Here is a 9,920-nt window from a genome sequence, read left to right as displayed (position 1 = left end):
TCATGAAAGGCCAACACGTTGAGTTGGCCAGTAAAAAAAATCATGATAGGCCAACACTTTGAGTTGGCTAGTGAAATATATGAAAAGCGAACAGCCGATGTGTGACCATCGACTTAAGATGTTTTTAAAGGACAGTTACAAATCTCAAGTTAACAGGCGGTACTAATTCTATCTTGAGCCTATCTACTGGTTCAGGAATTCTTCTATGGCGTGGATGGCTTCAGTACGGACGGCATCTGCTCGTGCTATAATTGCTTCGTCATCCTTGTCATCGCCTGTGACTATCTGCCGACTCAAGGTGCTGATTTCTGCAAACTCTGCTTGTATCTGCTTGGCTATTTCCTGGGTTTCTTGTTTGGAGTTTGCAATGGAGATTTCCTCGGCCTGGATGAGTTCTTTGGTGGTGCGGACCTTTTCTTCGAGTTCCGCCAGTTCTTTCTTCAAGAGGTCAAGTCGGTTCATGTTGGCAGACATGTCAGCTTTGGTATCTAGAGTTGCTTTCTTCTGGTTGAGGGCCTTGCATTTTTGGGTAATGTCAGCTTTCAGAGAAGCTTGAGAGCGACGTGCTTCCATCCTTCATTGTGCTTTACTGACTTCTATCCGAAAGAATGGGAGGTTGCTGGCTGACCAGAGCTTGATTTTCAATGGTTCCGGGAGTTGAGGTTCTATTTGCTCAAAGATGTTCTTTATGTTGCTGGAATCATCAACCAGAACGGTGATTGGAGCAGATAGAAAATCCCTGATGAGTCGAAGCTGATGTGACAAGTTAGCCGATTGCTACAGAGGTAATGCTTTTGCTCCAGGGACAATCAGACCCATTGATGCTGGGTCGAAGGAAAGTAGACCTGAAATGTCAAAGCTCTATGGACATCTCTGGAGTTAGAACAATATACATTTATGAAGTTATCGGCTGGTTCAGAATTGGTTTTATGATGTTACCTGTTCTGAAGAAGAAGTGTTGGTCGGTTCGGGAGCAATCGTCCTATCAGAGCTGGTGTTAGCGTCAAGAGCCTCGACTGTATCAGTTTGTTCTTCGCTTGTATCCATCAGTGCATCGGGAGTTGCAGCCGTCTCATGTTGATTCAGGCCTTCTACATTGGAGGTTTCTTCAGCTGCATCCTGGAAATAGAATTATAGTCAACCAGAGCATATATGTTTGAAATAAAGAAGAAGGTTTTGAAAGATGAGTTACCTGGTTGGTGTTGAACTCTGATGGACTCGGAGATGCTGGTGCTGGTTTCTTAATCACTCGCCTTGTGATCATCTTCCTTTTCTTGGTCAAGACTCGGGGGGCAACTACTGCAGAGGCTTGTCTTCGCTTGGAAGCCGACTGAAGTAAGTCTGGCTGAACAGACATTATCACTTTCTTCATTGGTGGTGATCCTTTGCAGAAAAGTACATCAGGAGCAGTTGGAAGAAAGTGAAATGGTTCCCCAGTACTGGTCGTGGGTTCTGGACCATCTTGTTGCTGCTGACAAGATGAGCAGGTTAAGCCAAGAGAAAGGAGTAGAGGATTTAAAAGGATGGATGCAAAAAAAATCAGTACCTCTTCCTCGGGGATTACGTATTCAGGATCAATTTGCTGCAGTTGAGGGCCTAGAGCTTTTCTGAAGACATGTGTTGTCCACATCTTCCACCAGGTATCAAAGCCGATTGATGAAGGAGTGAAGGACAGATCGGCTGGTATTGGAATGTGGAGGTCATCGAACATGATGTAGCATCTCGAGCTAGTTAGACCGTCAGGCAGATCGGCTCTGCTCTCCACCAAGTGGTGAATATGGAAGTGGGGAGGGACCTGTCCTAGGCTAAATTGCCGGGCTACTATGACTGGCTGGTAGGATTCATAGCCTGGCTTGATAATTCTGTTAGAAGTACTGATGCCAACGGGGAGGAAGCCAGGTCGAATCATCAAATAATACAGATGCCGAGTGCTGTCGTCATCGGCAAAGTTATCTAATCTGAAGGCAGTTGGGTTCTCAAAGGATTCAGATTCAGTAAACGGAAGGTAGAGAGGATTATCTAGTCCTTTGTAGAAGACTTTGAACCAGTTTGTTGCATCTGCTGAATTTAGTTTACTGCCAGGAAGACTGAATAAAGCTTGGCCATAGCTTGTGCATCTAATTGGTTTGCCACTCTCATCAGGGAAAGAGTTCTTGGTCAGGCCTTGGAAGTTGGGAATATGATGCTGGAAGTACAGTTGTGCCCACAACTAAATAAACCACCAAGGGCCTCCAGTTTTCAGTTTCTTGTGGTTGAGCAAGTTAGATGTCATTAAATGGAGATATCTATATGTTTCTCCGAGAAAAAGTTTGCCTAGGCCGGTGTGATTACCATGGGCCAGGTGGTAGGCCAAGGGGAGATAGTTCTTAGTTGGAGCTAAAGAAGGGCCACAAAAGATGAAATGCTCTAGCCAAAGATTTAAGAAGGCTGTGTGTTCCTTCTTAGTCACTGGACCTTTTGTTTTCATGTGCTGATTCATGTAAGTACCCCAATTTGTGCAGTTGACTTTGGAAGAAAGTTTAAAGGGGACTTCTGCCATTTTGTGAGCAGCAGGGTTGGGGGAGCTGATGTCTAGTCCGGTGATCATGACAACATCTAGCAGAGTGGGAGTCATGGGTCCATGACCAAAAAGGAAACAATTCAGAGCATCAGACCAGAAATAGCCGATGGTTTTCAGGAGATTTTCATCTTTGTCAAGGGGTGACAGTGATAAGCTAAGTGCATCGGCTATGTTTAAATCTTGCCACAGGGGCATGTGAGCTTTTGCTACTCTGCTGTACCATGTAATCTAGCTCTCATGTGGATTAGGCCAGGCTCTTAAGCAGTCGGCCCAGAGGTTCAAATCGATGTTTTGACTCACAAAAGGAATCCTATTTGCTTCACAAGAGATCAAATCTGTGGGGGTTTCATGGGTTTGTGGGCCAAGACAGAAAGATTTTGGATTAGAGGGATGCGGCAAAAGGATGTCTGACACCTGAAGTTCAGAAGTTCAGAAATATGCGTATGGTGTCATGTTTCAGAGTTTCAATTTCGGGAACTTGGTAAGCTGAAGAAAGTTAAAGGTTTGGGCCGGATGTTACCTTCAGGCCGCAGATTGCCGTATCATCGGTTGCAGAGCTTGTCGTCCGAGTTGCAGAATCTGCCATGGTACAGATCTGTTGGCTTAGGGTTTGCTTGCTGTGGGCTCTGATTCAAATTCCGGCTGCCTGGAGAATTCTTGCTCGGATTTGTAGAGCTTGTTTTTTCGAGTTACACTCGAATTCGAGGGTAGATCGAGTTCGGTTCAAGCTGGAAGCGATATTCTACTCTTGTGCGGGTTGCTTCTAGTTTGAATTTCATCGGTTCTTGGATATTTATGGAAGCCTGATGCGTTGCCATCGGCTTTTTAAGAAATAAACAAAGACATATGAAATTGGGGAAATTCGATTTCATTAAAAGGGAGTTTATTACAAAGAAAGCCGATTTTACAAAGGAATCGATCCTTCGGCTTTTTTATTCTACTCCTACGATACTACTACTACTGTTCGTAGGTACCTAGTACCTACGACGCTTGGGGCTTCGGGCTGGCACATCCCCGCTGCCGTCGTCGTCGCTGCCGTCGTCGTCATCGCTGCTGAAGGCGCTGCTGCCTCCTCCAGACCCGGAGTCGCTCCAGCCGCCGTCGTCGCCGCTGACCTCCTCTTCGCTGTCCTCCTCGGAGGACCCGAGGAACCGGAAGGGCTTTCCGCCCATCGGCTCGTCGTCATCGGAGGGGGAGTTGATCTCCTCTTCCGAGGAAGAGTCGACTCCGTCCGACGAGGGGTCTTCTTCCTCGTCCTTCTCCGACTCTTCTTGGAACAGGAGTCGGAGGTCTTCTCCTTTAGTCATGGGCTCGTCCTCCTCGGAGGCGACCCCGAAGTCGAACTCCTCTGCGTCCCAGTGCAGAGGAGCCAGCGCCTCGTAGGCTGCTGTTGGGTGCCACTCGGGGGTCGGCTCTCGGCTCTCTGGGATAGAGTCGATGGAGGAAGCCGAGAGGGAGGAAGAAGAAGGAGGGGAAGACGAAGAAGAAGAAGAGTCTCCGAAAGAGTTGGAGCCGGAGGAAGAGGAGATGGCCATGGCTGGTGAAGGATTGGATTTTCTGCGTTATTGGCTTTGGGAAGAAGAAGGAGTTTGCTATGGAGAAGAGCCGATTCGGGTGAGATTAAATAGTGAAAAGGTGGAAGACGGATCGGCAGTTTTCACGTTCTACGAGGAGCCAGTTGCAGAGACGTTGTGTCTTCCTTGGTGGTTGCAATGTGGTTAATGAACATTAACGGGAAGATGAAGCGACGGATTGGTTTTGGAACTATCATTGCCAAAACCAGGGGGGCATGTGTTATCGCCATAAATTAACAGGGTTAATTTATGGGCCGAAATCAAGATGGGCTTAAAGCAAAAGATGAGGAAGGCTTGTAAATCGGCTCCTGCGTGAGCGTCTGGGCCACATTGGCCGTGTATCCTTAGATTTAGTTTGAGATTAGAGATAGAGTCCAATCGGGACAAGATTAGTTTAGATTGTTTCCCAAGTCTCCGGACTATAAATATGTATCATTTGTTATTCATGAAGGAGAGCGTCATCACGACTCGCAAACAACAACTCTCGGCGCATCGCCACCCCTAATCCTAGGGTTTCATCCAAGTAAGTGCCATGCTGCCCTGATCACTTCTTGCGATCAGGGCAGTATTGTTCTTGCTTTTACCTTAGTATTACTCGTACTGAAGCGTTTTTGATGGCGAGTAGTACTAGTTATCATGATGTTCGTAGCATGGCTTTTAGTAGATCTTTTGTGCTTCGTTGCTTATCATCTGCGAATATCATGTTGTCTCTGTGCAATCACATTTCAATCTCTTGCTAGTTCTTATCGCATAGAATTAGTCGCACAGGGGCAACACCCTGCTTCTTTCATGTGTAGTAGATCTGATCTGTTATGGTTTGTTCTTATCTTAAGAGTTGGCATAATATCTGCTAGGTTAGGCCTTGCAAACGGATTGGATGATCCGGTGGCGTAGTAGATACTTTATCTTAGCCTTGATAGGGATTGTTCCGGGAATCGGCTTTTGCTAGTTCTTAGGCCTCTGTTTTAGGTTGTGGTTTAGTCGTCTGTTACGTTCGCTAGGCCTAGTCATGTGTAGGACGTTCCGATCTAGCAGTGAAGCTGTTACCATCGTGGATTAGATCAATTAGATTTGACTGAAGCAGTTTTATAGTGATTTGCTCTATTTATCATATCCGGATACAATCAGATCCCGTCTGACACCGGGACTCGATCGGCTCTTCAAAGCCGATGCAAGAGTCATCCCGGGGAGCCGACCACGGCTCGGACTTACGTTTACACGTGTCTTTGTATGCAGGAAACTGTTCGGAGCACGTCTGCACCCTCCTGGTCGGGTATAGGTCAGGTGGCACGCCCGGTTTTCATACATCCTCCGGGCGCGTGACGGAAATTGCGGGCCGTCGACGAGGGAGCAGTGCCTCTAGCGCCCTAGCAACCTCCCGGCTCTTCGTGTTGCCCGTCGTTGCTCGCCGGTGGGTTTTGGTCGACAACAATACCTCTGCAAGGTTCGAGGTCATTATCCCCACCTAACATAAAAGAATTGAACATCGCGTCAAAATGGACTAAGAAATTTAGGATTAGGAATATCATATAACTTTATCTGAAGAATTATTCACCTAGCACCCAATGTGTCAAAGAGCAATGCCCACTTCTCCTTAGGCTCCGCCTATATCCAGAGAAGCACTTGATATTCGGTCCCCTTCACCGCCGTACGCTAGGATCATCTAGCCCTTTACCGAGTGGCGGTAGTCTCTGTGTCACCCCAGAGTTGTCATCTGTCAGTGGCTTCTTGCTCATCTCAATGATGTGAGCCCGAGTCAGGTCATGTAACTCCTTCCACCTCCTGGTTTTGGTAGCACAATAGTTTGAACATATCCATTAGCCATTTGCTTCTAAATTTCTTATAGAAATTCGCCACCATATGGCGCATGCACCACCTACTCTGTAGGTCAGGCCAAGGTACTGGCTCATCTGCATCCTCTTGCATAGAATTAATTGCTAATAATAAGCCAGCATGCTGATCATGAATGAGACAAACATTTGGCTGACTCTGCACAACACCGACCTTAAGATGCCTAAGAAACCAAATCCAACTTTCCTTGTTCTCACTGTCAACAAAGGCGACGGCCGAAGGGAGTATTTGCTGGTTTGGATCAACTCGAATAGAAGTTAGTATCTGACCTTTATACTTACCCATCAAGAAGGTCCTGTCCACACAAAGCATCGGTCGACAATGCGAATGACTCAGTGCAAGAGCCCAAAGGTAAGAAAGCACGTCTAAACACATTTGTTTGTCCATTGTAGACCGATTACTTGAATGAGGTGTACATGCTAGGGTTCCTTTAATTCAGGATGTCAAGCACACGGGGAAGGTTATAATATGATGCCTCATATGAGCCCCAATGCTTCTCCAGTGCAATCTATTTCTCCCGCCAAGCTTTCTGATATGTAATGTCATAGTTGAATTGTCTACGAACTGATCACTAGATAAAGGAGCACTGCATGTCTCTCTTTTCAACTATCCCACTATATAGTTCCTTCGCAATCAGAGACGCTATCAAGTTACGATGCATCTTACCTAAGTTCTCCAGCGTGCAGATGTGATTCTCACTATAGAAGCAATCCAATGGATCTCATTCTTCAGCTTGTACACATGTACGTAGAAGGTGCATCCCGTAGCCCTACACTTCACACTGTATTTTGATGGGCTTGAAACCTGAACAAACACCTCTCTTAATGATGTAACCGCCCACCATGACACAATGTCCTTCAATTCTTGCTTATTTGGAAATAATTGATCCTACTAAATCATGTTGCAACCATATTGGTACCGAGTTACAATGCATCTTACGTAAGTTCTCCAGCGTGCAGCTGTGATTCTACACTATAGAAGAATCCAATGGATCTCATTCTTCAGCTTGTACACATGTACGTAGAAGGTGCATCCCGTAGCCCTACACTTCACACTGTATTTTGATGGGCTTCAAACCTTAACAAACACCTCTCTTAATGATGTAACCGCCCACCATGACACAATGTCCTTCAATTCTTGCTTATTTGGAAATAATTGATCCTACTAAATCATGTTGCAACCATATTGGTACCGAGACTAGTGCATGTCCATAGCTTCCATATTTGATTGATATGTCCTATTCCATTCCTCAGGAACAGGAGCTTTAGTGCCCATGTTATCATCTTCTTCATCATATTCATTGTCCATCTCGTCCTCCATATTCAACGTTTCCTTTTCTTCAATAGCGCTGTGGTCAACGGCTGCTAGATCTTCAAAAATTCCTTCGACTCTTTCTCCACCATCAACATCAATTTCCTCCCTTTGAGTGCCATTTCTTCTCTAATCTAATCTGCAATTGGTCGAAAGGCACATCACCATAGCAGGCACTCTCGTTCTCGATCAGCTGCGATGAGCTTACCTCACCGACCACCTCTTTTGGACATGGCTGTACTAGAATAGTTAACGGAACATTGCACCGCCTGCACCACTTTAGCTATTTCCTCCACATATAAGTTCGATCAGCAACTCTCATCGCATATATGACTGGATTAATGTCTCTAACATACAAGCATTGAACCGAGACCAAACAAAAATTTCTATCTAGTTGAAACATCACCACGAACTAATCCATGAGATCCCTTATGTTAGCACAATCAGGGCTCAGATGTTCAACAGTGATATGAGGAAACGAACTTCAATCAACCCCGATGGTCCATTATCGCTCTCTCCGAAACCATAACATAGCCGAATCTGATTTAGGCTTGACATGAGTACAACCTGCTGCCAATTTAGACTAGCAGTTGTACATTTCAAAAGTTCAGTATATTGTTGTCATGTTAATATAGTATGTAAACAGTAAATGTACCCTAAAATATATGTACAAATTACATTTCATTAACTATAAACTAATCTGCTAAGTACGGCAAACAACCCGAACCTAAATAAAAAAAACTCATCTGCTAACTACTACAAACCCAAACCTAAATCTATAAACTCATATGCTAACTACTGCAAACCCTAACCTACTACAAACCCTAACCTAAACTCATATCTAACTTAACATAAATGTTAACCATACACTAAAAGTCTAAATTAAACATTCACTACACTAAATATCTAAACTAACCATAAAGCTAAAATGTAAATATAAACTAATTTTTAATTAAAAACTTTTCTCATTGCCATGAAACCGCCGGCGCGCACCTCCCCTACCGCTGGCGCCCTGCTCCCGCCGGGGCGCTGCAGCTGTTCCCGACACTAGCCGCGCCTGCCCTACCCTGCGTGTTGATGGCCGCGCGCGCAGCCAACGCTCCTAGATCCGCCTACTAGCATATCTTTCTATCATTGCTCCTTTCGTATCTTACCATCGAGAGAATCGGTGTTTAGATATATACCATCAAAAGATTTGGCGTGAGATATATGCCATCGAAACATCCAACATTACAGCTATCTAACATTTTCCTCTCCTCCAGTCAATTCTGTCATTGCCGCCGTGCTCTTTCACCACAGGCGATCCCCTCCCCACTCACTGATGGCCAATGAGCCTCCCCACGCCCGCCGGTGAGGTAGCGGAGCCCGATGCCGAGGCTGAGTCCGCGCAGCCCACAAGCATGCCGCCACCTCGACTGGCGGCGCCACCTCCCCACAGCAGCAGCGACGGCGGCGCCGCCCCCCATGCGCTGCTCCACCACCTGCTCCAGCTCCTGCCGCCCATCGCAGCAGGAGGCATTCCTCTCCCCTCTCCAGCTAGCTCAGCTCACAAATCCAATTGCCAGGACCGCACTTGAGAGCAACACTTCTTCTAAAGCATACCCAGAAACAAAATAGGACTCAAAATCGATGAGGAGATGAGGTGAGCTCATGCTGTAGGATTGGTTGCAGCTAGTGCCACTTGCAAATCCGTGTTCTTGCTTTGCCGGAAGCACCACGGGGAAGTGGTGTGCCGTGCAGGGGAGGGGCGTATGCGGTGCGCGTGGGGCGGCCTGCCCTTGGCAACCAGCATGGGGACGGAGCGTGCTCAACTGGGGGGGGGTGTTGACAACCAAAATTGGTAAGGACCGGTCTGACCGGTATGTTCAGGCGGTCTGACCGGTGGATGCGTATGTAGCTGGTCTAGCACGACCAATCGGTCTGACCGGTCCAAGCAGAGTCCGAGTACAACTAGAGATTATCATAGATCTAGATCTTGTAATAGGATTTCTTGCAGGGCAAGTCCACCCACCCTATAAATATAAAGGGTCGCGGCCGATTGAGGTATCCAATCGATCAAAATACAAAACAAATCTACTATTTCATTGCCTTTACTTTTATCTCTCAACCCTAACTTTTCCAACCCCATTATCCTCTATTCTTTCTTCGTCTCCGCGATGTCTGAAGGCGTTCTAGGTGGCCTGCCGATCCTAGAACAACCCTACGTGTGCCTGCCCTGACGGGGTCCCTCCCGGGCTAGCGTTCGTCAGACTTTGCCGCTTCACCTGGCGACCGATCTGACCGGTCTAACCACCCTACGTAGGAGGCGCTGCATCGAGCTCCTCCTCGCGCCACGCGCACGTGCGCAATCGTGTGTTGGCCCTAGATTGGCGCCAACATATTCTGGTGACTCCGCTAGGGAAGAAAGATCTTGGTTAACAAAAACCGATCTAGTCTACCTCAAGAAGATGGGATCAACTGCCAACGTCGACACGGAGAACATCATCCCGACAACTGAGGAGCATCTTCCTGAAGATGTTTGTCAATTGCTGGAGGAGCGCAAGAAGAAGCGTGATGAAGAAGATCTAAAAGCGGCACTTGCAAGCATCAAGGTTGATCGACGTGGCAAGGTCACCAAGATCAAG

General features: G+C 46.7%; 1 long non-coding RNA gene across 1 annotated transcript; it reads right to left on the bottom strand.

Annotated features, from left to right (window-relative positions):
* Positions 1 to 828: 828 nt before the first annotated feature.
* LOC120651651 lies at positions 829 to 1,243 on the bottom strand. Its single transcript, XR_005666271.1, has 3 exons — positions 1,193 to 1,243; positions 940 to 1,119; positions 829 to 861 (listed from the first exon to the last, which is right to left on the bottom strand). It is a non-coding gene; the product is annotated as an uncharacterized LOC120651651 (long non-coding RNA).
* Between the last annotated feature and the right edge of the window lie 8,677 nt (positions 1,244 to 9,920).

Source organism: Panicum virgatum, chromosome 1K (genome assembly GCF_016808335.1).
Source record: "Panicum virgatum strain AP13 chromosome 1K, P.virgatum_v5, whole genome shotgun sequence".
Classification (NCBI taxonomy): Eukaryota; Viridiplantae; Streptophyta; class Magnoliopsida; order Poales; family Poaceae; genus Panicum; species Panicum virgatum.
This window is presented reverse-complemented; position numbering and strand designations above follow the sequence as displayed.